This window comes from Canis aureus, chromosome 8, assembly GCF_053574225.1.
Source record: "Canis aureus isolate CA01 chromosome 8, VMU_Caureus_v.1.0, whole genome shotgun sequence".
In the NCBI taxonomy this organism is placed as follows: Eukaryota; Metazoa; Chordata; class Mammalia; order Carnivora; family Canidae; genus Canis; species Canis aureus.
The window spans coordinates 42,296,948-42,314,604 of NC_135618.1; the positions used below are offsets into that span (position 1 = coordinate 42,296,948).

General features: G+C 38.9%; 1 protein-coding gene and 1 pseudogene across 16 annotated transcripts in view; one reads left to right on the top strand and one right to left on the bottom strand.

Moving 5' to 3' along the window:
* Nucleotides 1-17,657, top strand: part of RBFOX1 (RNA binding fox-1 homolog 1) — a 2,042,337-nt gene that overhangs the window by 755,699 nt on the left and 1,268,981 nt on the right. The window lies entirely within an intron of this gene.
* Nucleotides 9,555-9,622, bottom strand: LOC144319867 (U4 spliceosomal RNA; annotated as a pseudogene).

Genomic DNA, 17,657 nt, shown 5'->3' on the forward strand with positions numbered 1-17,657 from the left:
TGTTGTAGACCATGTCATCAGCTACATTTGGATGGGTTATGAATCAGTGAGAGGACATACTGAAGTCAGGAAGTGTGCTGGAAGCTGACTGGAAGCTGACATAGTGATGGCTGCATCTGGAGATGATGCTGACCTGGTCTAGAGAATGGGGCAATGACCTTGGCACTTTTGGTGCCAATGAGGAGTGAAAGGAAGATGGTGGAGTAGGTCAGTTTTCCGAGTGCTTGATTTTGGGTTACAGCACAATATCCCAACGAAAGTAGGGCTAGCTAGCGCTGGTGTGCAGCAGGCCCTGAGTTGGGGAAATCTAATCTTCCCTCCAATACTGAAATGATTCACAATCTGAGCTAGCCCTTGGATCACTGGATGTTTTTGTAGCTCTACTGCCTCATTTATTAGGTAACACAAATGAGCTATATTGACTTAATATCTTCTTGGCATATTTTTGAGCATCCATTATTGTGCACCAGCTAGAGGCAGTGGTACATCAGAGAAACCCTTTTCTGATAGATACACAATTAAAAAGCCATTCTCATGTTTTGCTCTGAATGCCTGGATGGGGAAAATATAGGATGCCATGGGGCTACCTAAAGGAATCAAGAAAAGCATTTTGCCTCCCTGAGGAAGTAACTCAGGACGGGAGTTGGAGTTTTAGTGAAGAGAAGAATTGGTTTGGGCAGTACAAGGAGGAAGGAAGAGTAGTACAGGGGAATGGGCTAAGGTGCTGGCTTGAGCAGAGGCCCAGAGCAAGGAGAGATGCTGGACAAGAGCACTTATGGGTATGAAAGAGGTGGAGGCAGAGAAAGTAAAGACACCAGTCACACTGCCCAGTATCTCCTCCACCATCTAAATGGTGGGAATCTTGGGAATAACTGTCAACAGAGGGATAACTTGATCCCACATGCACTGTAAGATCCCTCTGCTGCATTGTGGAAAACAGATTGGAGGAGACCAAATGGGAACTAAGTGTACCAGTTAGGAGATGTTTCTGTGAATCCAGGCTAGAGATCAGGGCACAGGTGATGCCAGTGGGAACTGAGAGAATATGTGGGTTTAATTCCTACTTAGGAAGTAAAGTATACCCTGCTCAGTGACTGCTGTGGGTATGATGGCAAAGGCAAGTGGGCAACAGTAGAAGGGGCATGGGAAGGAGAAGTCTAGATGTTAAACTGTTTGGCATATGGAAGTCAGCTTCCCTCCTAGAATCTGGTACTTCTTAAATGTTACTAATATTTAGGGCTGTGTGTGTGTGTGTGTGTGTGTGTGTGTGTGTGTTGAATTTGAACTATTCTCATTATGCCATAAAAAATCTTCTAACACATATGTGCTTATAATACACACACACACACACACACACACGTGTGTGTGTGTGTGTGTGTGTGTGTATATACTTGTATCTCACACATACTCGGAAACACACATCTGGAATGAAATACACCAAAACATTAACAGTGGTTATCTCAAGAATGCAGATGGTGGGCGATTTATTTTTTATGCTTCTCTCTATTTGTCTAATTTTCTACCATGAGAAAAAAAGTTTTTCCTCCCTAAGACCAAGAAACAATTAAAGGTTTGAGGAGAAATGTATCTGCCACTATTGATTTTGTTTTAACAAAAAAAGATGGCTAAACACAAAATACGGTCTTTATAAACCTGGCTGGCAATTCTTTCCCTGATGTTATTGTTTATTTCAGACAAAGAATAGAAGTGTATGATCCCAAAAACCTTCAGCTGTGAGGAAAACAAAATAAAGATCAATATATTTCGTCCCTGCTTATATGTTCTGCTAACTCCTTGTTTCCCAGCTACCAGAGTGCTATCAACTTTAGTAACTAAATTAAAAACTAAAAAAAGAAACAAAGAAATCTTGGGAGTAATGAGACTACCCTACATGAAGTAGAGGAAAAGTATATATAAGGGATATATTATAGTGTGCCTTCATTGTTCTTATCTTTAAATGCAAATCAAAATGTAGACTTTCCTAATACGGAGACTTGAAGCACATAACAGTTCACTTTTTTTTTTTTTTTTGCCAAATATATACATTTCATATTGCCAAAATATTATTTGGGCCAAGAGAGCAATTTGATTTTCTTTTCCTAAGGGATCTGGAATAAAAGAGATTGATAGGAAATTTGGTGAACCCAAACCACATGAGACCCCAAGCACAATGTAAAACCAAGCTAGTCAATCCTGAAACATTTCAACACGTTTATTTATCTAACCCACCATGGACCTTGGCGCACATACTAAGAGTCTTCCATGTTCTGTGTGGTTTTCGATGACCTCTGAAAACTACCTGTGACACTCTGCACCAACGAATGGTTCCATTTCCCATCTGTTGTCATGCAATTGTTTTGTTTACCAGCAGCTGTCAGATGGATATTATAATGAATGCTTTCATAGCAAATGTTATAAAACCAAATATAACAAGTGTTCGGGATGAAGCTGTTAGCACAGGTGGATACACAGTGCCTACAAAGAGACTCAAAATGGGGCTTTCTCATCTGCATCAGGAAACCATGCATTGAAAAGTATCTCATGTGCTTGTTCACAAGTGTCTAATCCTGCCAACTCAAAATAAACTTCTCAGTTGTTCATGCAGTGTTGCCCACTCCATCAGTTACAGAGAAGTCTTTGGTTGCTTAGAGTAATTGTGACTTAGCTTTTTCAGAAGCATTATGCTCACCCATTAGCTAGGTATGCTCATATGTTCATGTGCAAACAAACCACTTTTTGCATGTGCTCAAATGCATGTGCTCAGGCCCCCACATTACTTTGTTCTGGCCCAAGAGTCTATGTGGGGCTCAGGAACTTGAGCGTTTAATAATCATTTCCTCACTGTGTTCTGATGCCCCTGTGGCCAGACCACACTTGGAGGAATCCTTGCCTTAGCTGAGTGTTCTCTGCTCTCCCTCCATCGTTTATTTTAGAATTGCCCACAGGGAAACTATAATTGACACAGTCAATTCACTCAACCACTTCTAAACTAACCGAGCTCTCCTCACCAGCAGAAGGGTGTGCTTAGACCCCAAGGGAGAGGGATAAAGCAAACAGAAAGGCGTGTGGTGGTTCTGGTGGTTCTTCTGACCTTATACCCAGGACTCTGGGGCCATCAATCTACCTGCACCCACTGAGCTTGCTGAAGGCTTGGGAGGTGGCCTAGGTATCAGAGCCCTTAAAAGCATAGATATGGGGTTGTCCTCCCTGCTCCAGTTGTTGGGAACATTGTAAGCCATGACCTGGTACCAATAGACGTGGGCCACAGAGGATGGTGTGTTGCAATTTTTTTTTGAAACTTTTCTAATTTTACAAAAGTAATCTCTACACCCAACGTGCGGCTCTAACTCACAACCCTGAAATCAAGAGTCACATGCTCTACCAACTGAGCCAGGCACCCCTGTGTGTTGCATTTATTGGAGGCTCCATTTCCCTGTTCCCCAGGATTTTGTCTCTCTAGTTGTTTTAAAGAAAATCTCACTCCTAGAGTTCATACATTCCACCAGTAAACTGATAATATACCACACTCCTTTTTTTTCCTGTGAAATGAAAGAGGGAAATATTTTGTGAGTTGCTATATGCGTATGTGTGTATGTGTATACTTTTATTATTTTTTTGCTCAATCTCAAAGGAGGAAGTGAAAACCATAACAGCAAGTCTAGTGCATGGATCTGGTATTTTTTTATACCCCAGGCCCAAAATATGTGTTTTTAAAGTCCTGGATGAATACTCCTGTTCTTCAAATTCTGTAAATGTTGAATAAGTGTTTGAGTAAATGAATGCACAAAGGACAGTCATTTGAATGAATCAACTTTGCTTCAATGTCTCAGTTTTGTGGCCTTGAGTTCACAAAGCTATTACCCGAATGAACACTGAAGAGCACTACTATTCAGTGTATATATTGTAACCATATAACACTTGCATTGTAGATACTACACAGTTTATGGGATCAAGCGTTTACTGTAGCATTAGGTTTGCAGGCCCTGGAGACCTGGTGCTTGTGTTTGAATCCTGGCTCTGTGCACCTGACCACAAGACCTGGAACAAATGCTTTAATTTTTTGAGCCTTTGTTGCTTCTTTCAAAAATTTAGGATAATAAAAGGACCTACCCCATAGGGTTGCTATGAAATTTAGATGAGAAAAATCTATGTAAAGCTGTCAGCACTGTGCCAGTAACATATAAGCACTCGATGAGTGGTCGGTGGTGGTATTATTATTATTATTATTTTTTTAAAGATTTATTTATTTATTCATTCAGAGCAAAGAGAGAGGCAGAGACACAGGCAGAGGGAGAAGCAGACTCCATGCAGGAAGCCCGATGTGGGACTCGATCCTGGGTCTCCAGGATCACACCCCGGGCTGCAGGCGGCGCTAAACTGCTGCGCCACAGGGGGTGCCCTATTATTATTATTTTTAAAGATTTTATTTATTTATTCATGAGAGACACAGAGAGAGAGGCAGAGACATAGGCAGAGGGAGAAGCAGGCTCCATGCAGGAAGCCTGATGTAGGACTCAATCCCGGGACTCCAGGATCACGCCCTGAGCCAAAGGCAGACACTCAACTGCTGAGCCACCCAGTGGTGGCTTTATTATTATTATTATTATTATTATTAACAACATTAATCTGACATTTTGCTTTCCTTTTGGGGGACACACATGCCTGTCAAGTTCCCCTACCAAAGATATGCCTTGACTTAGTTGCTGTTGGTCCTACCCTCAAAATTATTCAACCATGTGCCATAAGGCATATTGTACAAAATATGGTGCTCAGAATATCATGGCTTATATATTTTATCTTGCTGGCAAGGATTCTAAAAGGTTTAAAGCTTAAATTAGAGCCCACATGTACACTGAGTCGGGAGAAGGCGCCATATGCCTCTCCATCTTGTGTGTGGTATGACTAGAAGCCAGAGGGAATGACAACACACTAGTGGCTCCAGCCAAAACTTGAGGCCAGCAGCCTAAATCCAGATCAGGCAATATCTCTGGCTTTCCTAGTTCTGTCTGCTTGTGCATTTGACCTTGACAGCCAAGGTCTAAGCAGTTCCTCTTTGCTTTCTGTCATTAATCAGTCCTGAAGCATCTTTTAAACAGACAGCTTGGTTGGATTGAATAATGTGCCTGTGTTTTCTCATCTGATACAAGCATGAGTTAAACTGGAGTCACCTCCATTGGTGAGCTTGGATATCAGGCTAGGGCAGGATTTTCAAGTGGAGCCTTACCTGAAAATATCTTGCTAATTGGCTGTTAATGTTGTCCTCTTGCTACCATGGTGCCTGTAATTATGATAACCTACTGTTTCGAGTTTTCTATTGCAGTGGAAATTGTTACTGGAGGAGGGGAAGAGATGGCATTTACTTTCAATGGCAAGTGAGGCCAGATTTGGACTGTGAGTCACTCTTGAGAATTTAGGGGTGGCACATAACACTGCATCACAGGAAGTATATTATGGTAGAAGATATTAACCATGCCCCACTTTATGATTGCCATATATTTTTAAAGTCATGAATGTACCATATAATGCATACTTTATTGGATAGGGGGAAAAAAGCTAATATTGTATAGAAAAATATGTAGTTGCTAGAAATATGGGTAAGAGAACCAGAATCATCTGTACTATTTTACATGGTTCAAAATGCAATTTCTGATGCCTTTTACAGTGCTTTAGAGTTTTAAAAGATGTTTTTGTTTAACAAAGTGGAAACTCCTGCCAGATAGTTTTCATGATTAACTAAGATTCTTATGGAAATTCATGACAGAGCTTTTCCTGGAATGCAGATATCTTGACTCCTGGTTCTGAGAATTTTCCACTAGATCAATATAACCTCCTAACAGAAAGATCGTGATTTGAGGAGAGAAGAATCATCTTTTGTAATTAAGCCACCACTAAGCTGACATAATAACAAAGGAATTAGTCTCAGACTTGGAATTCTGTAAATGATTTTTGAGACAAAATGGCATTAAACAGCATCCAAAGAGTTGAGGAAGAGGCATGGGATGATGCCATTTAGATGACTTCTGAGCTTGTTTTTTAGCCCAGAAGAATTCCATATTGCATCCTATTCCCTCCCCCATAGCAATCACTCAGCCTCTGTGTTTCCTTCTCCACTGCAGTTTAGATTAGAAGATGTCCTTTCTAGTAATACAATGAGACAATGAGATTTTCCCAGAACACTTCTCAGGACCAACCTTTGGATGTTGGGAAAACATTCTACTCTGTTAACTATGGAATGGTGTGTACTTATCAAAATTATGGTGGGCTGGAGATGGGCTTGGCGTTTTATCCTCTGGAGTAACAGCCAGTAAGATGAGTGATATCATTCTTAGTTCTAGTTTCATCTCTCTTGTCTTTATTTCAGTTCTTCCTCCTCTCTCATTTCTTTCTTCTCTCTCCTTTTGTCTCTGTCTTTCCTTCTCTCTCTACCTCTCTCTCTCTCTCTCTCATACACACATACATACTCACACATACTTTTACCTATCCCTTAACTGGTATGTTTAATGAGGACTGTTATTAAACCCTTTCTTATATTTGATAATAGAAATTCTCTGGTACCCAAATCACAGAGACATAGTGATGGAGAACCAAATTCATATCTTGACTGTGTCATGTACTAACTCTATCATGTAACTGGGGATATGTTCTGTAGACTCTCTGCCTCTGTTTTGTAATATATAAATCAGGAATGATAATAATGCCTTTCTCATAAGGTTGTTGGAGTGATTAACTTAGATTATACATAGGAATTGTTTAGCACAGAGGCTGATGGATTAAAATCTTTGAGTGAGCATTGCTAATAGAAAATATTTTCATTGGATTCCATCTCATAAGATGCAGGACTAAGGCTAATATCTCATAAGAGACCAGCAATCTTTAAACAATATTTCCTGCTCAAATTGAATTAAAGGTCTTAACATGGTGCATTGAAACTGGTATCTAGGAAACATTCCATTTATCTGATGGTGTAAAATATTTGGAATGTTTATATTTGTTCAATGAGGAAATGTATAATCAAAGCCATTTTTTTATTTACCTTCTTAACATTCATCTTTAATATTCTCTAATGGATTTAATGATTTCAATGCTAATGAGTCCTGTTGGTGAAGCAGTCTGTCCACCCCCCCATCTTACCTCTTCTTAGAAAAACTCATCATTGGACTATGAGTCACACTTGAGAATTTAGGGGTGGCACATAGCACTGCATCACAGGAAGTATATTATGGTAGAATATATTAACCATGCCCCACTTTATGGTTGTCATCTAAATGGCATCATCCCATTCCTCTTCCTCAACTCCCTGGATGCTGTTTAATTGTGGCTTCAGCAGGTCTCTCAATAGGTTGAAGATCCCCTCGTTGGCAACAGCTGATTTGACTGAGGAAGACATGAATGAGGTTGGCCAATCAGATGATCTGTTCCTAAGAGTTAAGAATTTTGACACAGACCCATGTTCATACTCTTAAAAAAAGATCGGAAGGGTAATAAGAAATGGACCCTAGGAAGAGGGGCTACATAAGATCAGGAAGGAAGACAGATATCACTATTTACTAGTTTAGTGACCTAGAGCAAGTCACTTCATCCAGAGAACCTCAGTCTTATCATTTGAAAAGCAAGAATAGTAAGCAGGGACTACCTCAAAAGAAGAAAAAGGAGGAGGAAGAGGAAGAACAGGAACAAGTTAAGGCAGGTGAAACATTGAGCAGTGACTTTAACATAGGAAGTGTTAAAACATTTTGAATTGGATTCAGCCTTTAACCAGCCACTAACTGGGAGTTACTGACTCTTAACACTAAAACCACCCATTCCTTTGAGCAATTTGAAATGTTTTCTTTTTTATCCTATCTGGTGTGACATTGCTAATTATTTCTTTCTTCCCAAAGCTCTGTCCTCCATTCATTCGCTGGAGGGGATTCCCACTTCTTTGCCTAGGTGGGCTTTTGTTTGTTTGTTTTGTTTTGCCTTTTCAATGCCTCCTCCTTGTGCTTACCTAAGTGAAGTTGCTGTCCAAGGTTCTGACCTCTCTCAACTGTCCCATCTTTTTTCTCTTAGTCGCTAGCTACCATTTGTTGAGAACTTATTTGGCCCTGGCACTGTACCAAATGCTTTGCATACATTCTCACTTAATACTCCAAACAGCTCTGTGAAGTAGGCATTATTGTGCCCTTCTTCAGATGAGGAAACTGACTCTCAGAAGAATTGACTAAGCCATGTAAGGTAACATAGCTGTGTAAGGAAAAGATCAGGAATTTGCACCCTGGATTCCAAAGCTCATACTTCACTACCACTGTACTAGAGGAAGCCAAATGTTAGATTTTTGCCTCTTCTAAGTTACTAGCTGTGTTATTTTGAGTAAATGACCTAATGTGGCCTTGATTCCATAACCTATAAAATCAGCATGATGATACCTATCTTTCAGGTTTTTTTTGTGTGTGTGTTAAATAATTTATGGAAAGCATTTAGCATGTAGCATGGAACACAGAATGCAATAAGTCCAGGCTGTTATTAATAACAAATAATTAGCTTTCTATTCTGAAAGATTTCATTTTGGATCCATGAATGTGACTTTAAAAACTAAACCTACCCTCAGATTTGAATTATTGCCTAACTAGATCTATGAAACTGGAAATAGAGAAATAACATACAATTCTAGCAATATCAACATTATTATTTTCATTTTTTTCCTGATGCTGTCAGCTTGTTATTTGTGCTATTTCTTAGAATAATAGAATTTATTCAGGCAATTTATCCTTAATACAAGTGATATAAATGGGACTATGCAGTGCTTATATATCATGCTAATAATGTCTGGTTCATCCTTTTTTTTCTCTCTCTTTACAAATGGAGACATTGATTTCCAACCCCGTCCTGTCTTTTATTGCATTTTCTGCATTGAGGTCATCTCTGTTTACCACCTACACTGGATTCTGAAAGCTGAAATGATGTTTAACACTGTCCAACAACATTTTTTAAAGCATCTACCATGTGCTTTCTTCAGCACTGTATATACTGGAGTAGAGTAAAGGAGAAAAAATATATTTACTCTCCCCAGCTGTAAGTTAAAATAGGTTAGTTAAAAATATATACCTGCCCAGTGATTTAAAGACAAATATAGACCTTTATATTGGGAGATTCTGAAATAGTTGTTATATGCATACATGTTAAAATATGTGGACACTACTCATGATCTCACTTTTTAATATTTTTACTCTACTCTCTCTCTAAGTATGTCTTTCAATTTATGTTTTTTTGTTTTTGTTTATTTTTTGTTTGCTTATTATTATTATCTTTTTTTTTTTTTTTAAGAGAGGGAGAGACAGAGAGAGTGGGAAGGGCTGAGGCAGAGGATGAGAGAGGATCTTAAGTAGGTGCCACTGCTCAGCATGGAGTCTGATGCTGGGCTTGATCTCACAATCCTGAGATCATGACCTGAGCTGCAATCAAGAATCAGATGCTTAACTGATGAGCCACTCAGGCACCCTTCAATCTATGTTTTTAATGCCCCAAGTATATCTTGATGGCTTCCTAAAATATTTCCTTTTTCCCCCCAAAATATCATTTCTATTAGCAATAATTGTGCCTCGGATAAACCTCTTTGGCTATGATACTGCCACTGTGCAAAGCTCAAAATATCATTTCTAACTCCAAATGTATCTTCTGAGCTTGAGACTCATATTTCTTCATACACATCTCCAGTTGTCCACCGGCCATGAATAACTCATGGACCCCTTTCATTCATTATATCTGAAACTGAAATCAACACCCATCCCCTTGCCTACCTACTCCAATCTGTGCTGGCTCCTCCATCTTGCCAAATCACACATACATTCACCTACCCATTTTGTAGATCTGCAAGCCAGCACCGAATTACTCTTTATCATCTCTGCTCCACCTGAGCACAGTTCATGACCAAGTCTTATCAATTAACTTCTCTATTATTTCTTGAACTTGACCCAGCCTCCCTATTTCCTGCAAAGATTAAATCGGACAGTAGCAATAGAGAAGTAGTTATCAACCTTTTTGGTTGATGCAGGAGAATCTTCAGAGTAGATGTTACAGCACTGATTTTCATTGTGCTTTAGACAGACATTCAGAGGTGAAAACCAAGACAAGATTGTGACTTTGCAGAAGGGAAAAAAAATAACTTGAGTATATAAAAAGAAGCAAAAATCAGCAAGAACTGATGACAAGATAGATTTAAGGGAAGAAAACATAGATTGGAACAACTTTCAAACATATTCAAGATATTACATGTTTTGTCTATGCCTTTATGAATGAATTTTAAGGGAGTTCTTATTACTTTATTTTTTTAGATTTTATTCATTTATTCATGAGTGACACACAGAGACAGAGACATAGGCAGAGGGAGAAGCAGGCTCCCCGTGGGGAGCTTGATGCAGGACTTGATCCCAGGACCCCAGGATCATGACCTGAGCCAAAGGTAGACGCTCAACCACTGAGCCACCCAGGTGCCCCAAGGGAGATCTTATTTTAAAACAAAAGGGGAAACTCTTTTTTTTTTGGGGGGGGACTCTTTTTTTAAAGAGTTTGACCTAGTGGACAGAGAATGCTTTTGGAGTGGATTGTCTTTGCGGAGCCGTGTGACCTTGAGCATGTCCATTAACCACTGCAGGACTTAATTCATCTTCTGAAAATGAAGGATTTGGATTAGATAATATCAGACATTTTGGGCTTTTGGGTAGTCAGAGTTTTATGATTAGGAACTTGGAGGGAAAGTTTAGCAGTTAAAAGTTGGTACTGATGAATTCAGTGAAGAATTGGGCTGAATTATATTTGGAACTAAAGTGTACCCATGCTGAAATCTAGAATAATAATGAGTCTGGTATTAATATAGTCTGGCTTAAGTTTAATACTAATATAAACAAAATTATATTGAGAGAAAATGATGTTTATAGAGTACACCATCAAGATGAACTCTAGAAAAGAGAAACTAAACCTTATCTAAATAGTTTTTTTCCTCCCTATTGTCACCTCCTTTTTACATTATCATTATGTTTTCCAGGCTGAGAGATGAATCTCAAAACCTGCTTCTGATTGAGTTTTTTCTTCCTTCCCTGATAGAATATATATATTTTTCATTTATAAAAAGCAAATAGGTCACGTGTTTTCTCTTCTGAGGCAAAGATATAAACACAGCAAAAGTTTCTATGCTCAATTCCAGTTTCTTACTGAAAAAAATTAATATAAATGAAAAATATTCATTTACTTTTTGAACAAAGTTTTATCACGGATCTCTTACTTGGGAATAAATACTCCTTAAAACAAGCTAAATGCACATCCTTAATAATTTAAAGTCAGAGAAGCAGCCATGTGTAAAATAGGTGTGTGTTCACATAATTGACTACAGTATTTTGCTACATGGTTAAATGCATGATTTCCCCTAATAGAATGCCATTGTGGTCTACATCACATTTTCTAGTTCATAAAAGTCAAATGAGCTGTGACCATAGTCTCCCAAACTTAATGGAAAGTTCATTTTGTGACTTCTGAGTTTAAATTGTGTCTTTCTAGGATGAATCAATAGATTTAAAGCACGTTAATGGATCACATCACCAAAAGGTCTAATCCTGAGTGACTAAAATGGTAGATCTAATTCAGATTTATTGCTTTTCTAGCACGTTGGACTAAAAGGTCTTTAATCTCTGTAATAATATAATGGATTTGAATTAACTAAATAATGCTCACCTGATGCACATCATTTAAGTTGTCTACATATTCACATGGCACTGTGCATTTCAAACTTTTCAGGGGAGGGATGTGGGGTGAATGTGTTTAATCTGTGAATACTAGCAAAGAAGTAAAACCATATGTCAATAGAGACTTGAGAGCTCACTGTACATTTTGTTTCCTGTGTGGGACGCTTGCTAACGCGATGAATTTATACACTGCTCTGCCAACACACTTAACCACAGCTACCTATCAGAAGGTTATCAAGGCTAGAACAAAAACACATAAGTTATGTCCTGGGCTGTACAAACACTCTTGAGCACAGCCATAAACTATAGCTGGAATGTTCTCCAACACTCAACCATCCAGGGTTTTTGACCTTGTACAAACAGCATGGGTCATCAGAAATGGCCAGGTTCAGAGATGGCACCATTTACAAAATACAAATGAAGATGTTCAGAGGGTGCTGGCAATGAGCTTCTGGGAGGACACCATTTGAAGGGAAGCCAAATTGTTTCTGTTATCTCAGGGAACACCTTGATTTTGAAAGACATTAAAAGAGCATGAGCCTACCTAATAGTTCTAGAAAGATGAATACAGTGTATTTATATTAGAACTACTGCCTCTAAAATAGTTAGAATCCTCCCTAATGTCAAGCAGTTGGATGGTCTTTTTGCATTCCTTTGCTCAACCTTTTTCATTGTATGCCCCCAGAGAGTACAATTTTAAGAATCTTAAATGTAGTAGAGTTAACTGATAGGAGAGAGAAAGAGAGAGAGAGAGAGAGAGAGAGAGAGAGGAAAATCAAGTGATATTGTGACTCCACCTGCCTTTTTCTCTTAGCAAGAGCAAGTACCATCAGTTTTGCTATAATATGTCCTCTGTGTGGGATCCCTGGGTGGCTCAGCGGTTTAGCACCTGCCTTCGACCCAGGGCATGATCCTGGAGACCTGGATCCAGTCCTGCGTCGGGCTCCCTGCATGGAGCCTGCTTCTCCCTCTGCCTGTGTCTCTGCCTCTCTCTCTTTCTGTGTCTCTCATGAATAAATAAATAAAATCTTAAAAAAAAAACAAAAAACAAACATGTCCTCTGTGTTCCTAAAAATCACCACTCTGTGCAAAGTAGTGCAATAAAAACCACAGGACTTATGGGGAAAACAAGATCACAAGCCATTTCATCAGTGACACATTAAAAACAACAACAGGAACTTTATTAAAATAGTAGCACAGAGGTGCCTGGGTGGCCCAGTTGGTTAAGCATTCGACTCTTGATTTCAGCGCAGTTCATGATCTCAGGGTTATGCGATTGACCCTTGCGTTGGGTTCCATGCTTGGTGCAGAGTCCACTTGAGGTTCTTTCTCTCTCCCTTTGCACCCCTTCCACACTTGCGCACGCTCTGTCAAATAAATCAATAAATCATTTTTTTAACCTTTTAAATTTATTTTTAAATTGTATTTAAGTTCAATTTGCCAACATATAACACCCAGTGTGCCTCTCATCATTTGCCCTCCTTAATGCCTGTCACCCAGTTACCCTATCCTCCCACCTACCTCCCCTTCTGCTATCCTTTGTTTCTCAGAAGTCTCTCATGGTTTGTCTTCCTCTCTAATTTTTCAGCACTCTCTTTCTTTCTATCTATCTATCTATCTATCTATCTATCTATCTATCTTTTTTTAAAGATTTCATTTATTTATTCATGAGAGACACGGAGAGAGAGGCAGAGACACAGACAGAGAGAGAGAAGCAGGCTTCTGGCAGGGAGCCTGATGTGGGACTCTATCCAGGATCCTGAGGATCATGACCTGAGCCAAAGGCAGACGCTCAACCAATGAGCCACCAAGATGCCCCCAGCCACTCAGTTTAAATCAGTGAATTTTAAAGAAAATAAAACAGTAGCACAGTTTCACATGTGTTAGATGATTAAAATGCACAAGTCCTATAGTAAACCAGTACTTTAACTTGAAGAAGATGAGAAATTTTCTTGTGAAAGTGGGCACTGGGAAGGTTGCAGCTTTTGATTAATTATTGAGAAATGATAGAAAGGGAAAGGTGTCTGAAACTGGATGGAAAGTGTAGCACCAGATGTGAGTGAGCCTGACTCATAACACATATTGTGAACTGGGTTGGCAGGTATATGTTTGAGGTACATGTTTGTGTGTCTTACTGAGTATTTCTGTGCAGCTCATTTTCAACTGGGTGGAGTTTTCTGCGTTAACCTAGTGTTTGATGAAATCAAACATAAGTAAGTATGAAATCCACATCATCTTCAAATTGTTCCCTGCTTTATCTATTGATTGGGATGCATTTGCATTTTCAAAACCAGCATGGTGGTAAAATTGACTATGCCTCAGAGTGAGCATGATATGGTTGGTAAATATTGGGGTCCTTTCAGTTACTCTGTTCCCACTGTATCTCAGAGTATTGCATGTGACCAAGAATACAGATGATTCTCCATGACCTCACATGCAAGCTAACCACTATGTCTTATACTCAACTGAGTAAATAAATAATATGTCCTGAGTTGGGAGGAAAAACATGTCTGCATCAGGTCATTAAATTGTTTGCAAGGTGTTCCCCTCCTAACAAAGGATATGTTTGATTTCATTGGATATTTTCCCTTTACATATTTGCTCACAACCTAACTTTTATAGGAGGATCTCTTATCTCATGTATCGTTGAGATCATTTTATTCCAACAAGCAAAAAATTGTCCAGGAATGTTGGGTCACTCAGAGAGAACTGCCTTGTGATTCAAATATTTGTTGTCATCGATGGGGACCTGTGATCTTTGTGTCAGCCTCAAAGGAATTTTGAGGTTATTCAGTCCATCCTCCATGCATTATAAAGGAGGATACTGAGTTAGAAAAAAGGACTTTATTCAAAAATGTTAAGAGAAAGGCTGTTTCACAAATATGTCAGGATGTAACTCTAGGGCTTTCTTAAGTAAATGTCTGCAGAATTCCTATTGGGTCAGTTTCTTTTACGTGTTGTGTTACTGGCCTGTACCTGACTCATGAACACATATACATAGAAAAGTCAACTCCAGTGTGGTGTCAACTTTATTTCTTTTATTGTCATGAATGGCCGACAGGCCACCAACAAAATTAATATGTATGATTTTATTTTTTCATCTAGTTACTTGTTTTCTCATTTTATACCAAATTCTGTTCAAAGAAAGTTTTTTTTTCAAAGAAAGTTTTTAAAGCTTTAATTCCTCCCATGATACAGTTAAGAAAATGGGGATGCATTACTCAAAATTTGTTTTTAGAGTAAGTCATTTTTATACGTCAGTGTGTAACCAAGTCAGTGTTGGCCCTTCTGACTACCCATTCAGATATATTACTGAAAACATTGGGGAGCAAATGTCTTGGGGAATTCACATTTGTTCTAGTTCATTCTAGAAGGTCCTAGAAGCTTTAGCACCCATTAGGCACTTGAAAAAAAAATCTATAAATAAAAATAACAAAGTCTATCCAACCACCCAAAACAGACCAAATCCCTATTTTACTGAAGTTGAAACTAATATTCTTTGGAGGTATTTGAATATCAGCATAAAATTATGTGTATTACAGTGACGGGGGGAACATATGACATTAGAGACTAATTTGTTGGGCATGTCTACAATGTCCTTAAAATATGAGCCATTGATGGGGGGAAGAAAAGATGATGAAGTTGAGACATTTTAGAATGTATGCAATATTAATGGATTGATTTCTTTATATTGTTGTTAATTGAGTTGGATGGCCTCATTTAACAATGGATGTCTATTGTCAGTACATTGTGTGCATGTGGGGGTGTTGATGCTCACACGTGTGTTTCTCATAAACCCTTAACCTTCCACAAAGAGGGCATTCCAAAAGAAAGAGATGAAAGAAAATGCATAAATGCACGATAACACATGATTAAGTTTTGACCCCATAGATTGTTAACCTTCAAAGCTAACTCTGCAGTAGCACAATATTATTAGCAATAAAAGGAATTTGCTTTGCCCTTTTTTAAATTACCATAAACCGATTGACTGAGACAGAATGATGTTAATATTTAAGAAGTAGGACACTAGATTCTATTATCTCAGAAGCTCTGTCACCAGGCCCTCTCTGTAGTCCTGTTATCTAATTATTGGGCTTAAATTGCATTAGTGTGCTAGCAATTTGTCTACCACTGGAAAAGTAATTGACATTTGGGTTACTGCTTCATATTTGGGAGACTTGCTAGCTAGTTCCGAAGAGTCCTCTTCTGTCAGGGCAGATTAGCTTAATGTTGCCTAGAAGAAAGGGAAGCTCTGTGTTTTAAGGTATGCTGCCTCTGTAGCTGGTTGCAATTTGGTATTAAAATTTCGGTTCTGTATCAAAGCTGATAAGTCACCTGAGATGAAATTGAACAAGGTTGTCGTGACAAAGTAATTAATGGCATTTTTTGACTTTCAGATGACTTTAGGGGAAGCACACTTATTCCATTCGTCTGCTTCTGCTGCTATGTTTATAAATATGTATGCACATTTACAAAACATCTTTAACTGTTGTCAGATGTTTTTGCGGGCTCCAGATTTATGGTTCCTCTGAATTAAACAGTACCAGGTACCCTTGGTTTACCGTTACGATTTGGCATTGACAGTAAAGGCAGTGGCTTTCCATAATATTTCAATCATACTGCTTCTTTTGACACCACACATTGTTGATAGGCACTTTTCTCCCTCCTTTTTTTCTTTTTCTTTGTGTAAAAGTGTGCTCTGGTTATATTACTTCTAGGCTTATTTTCTGCCTACCAGTTTCGGTTTGTTTAAGAAGACAGGGATGGGTATTAACACATAGTCTGCACTTCTCTTTGAAGTAGTGTCTGAGAAATCATACCAGTCTCTGACAATGTGGCAAACGTACTTGGAATAAACAGATTATTTGGCTCCTATAACCAATTCACCTGAGAGTCACAGGCTTTCTCTCACATGTCTTGAGAGTATGGTCTGGGGTAATCTGGACAACAGAAAATAGAAGTGGCCAGTTTTCTTTATTTTGAAAACTAAAGGTGACACTTGAAAGTATTAAGAAATTGAAAAAAAGTTGGTATTTTCTCTTTTAAGTCACGGGTCAAATCTGCTTTGCCACACCACTCCTTGCTAAGTCACTTCAACCTCTTCTTCCTGGCTCTCTGTACTCCGTTTCGCTGGCTTCCTTTCAGTCCCACGAGCAAGCCAAGCTCCGTCCTGCTGCCAGGAGCGCTCTTTCCTTAACTCTTTGCCAGCCCAGTTCTTTCTCATCCTTTAGGAACCCGATAAAACATCACCTCAAAGAGTCCTTTCTTATTACCTTCTTCTCTGTCCCAGTTTCTCTCCATCTCAGCTTGATTGCTTCTTTCTCTGTTCTTGCTACAATACACTATTAATTAATTTACCTACTCGTTTCCATTCTTTTTCTTCATCTGCTTTCCTCGATAGATCACAGGCTCCATGGGGCAGAGGTATGATCTGTTTCACTTGGTGTTTCAGGAGCTGGCAGTCTTAGATGCTCAATATTTATGCTGCATGCATTACTAAACCTTCCCCCAATTTCAGCCACAACACTTTTTTCAACTTTTGATTTTGAAATACAGACTCACAAGAAGTTGCAAAATTTCCCCTCCTTTCCCCTGTGCTCATCATTTAGTTTTCCCCTGTGGTGATGTCTTAAGCAAGTGCATGAGGACATAAATGGCAGGAAGCCACCACATCTCACCTGTCTCCTCTTTTTCGGTAAAAGACAAAAAGAAAAAGCAACATTTTCAGGTGTAGTTTATATTCCATAGGATGCACTTGTTTGAGGGGTGCATTTTGATGGTTTTGACCAACACATACACTCATGTGACCATCTCTATCCTTCTGCCTTTCTTTTAGGCTGACACTGATTTCAGTAGGCAACTCTCATTCATTTAATCCTTTGCCATTTTATATTTTACATAGATATAAATTTCTCTCCCCTCCCCTGATGTTCCCTTCAAGGA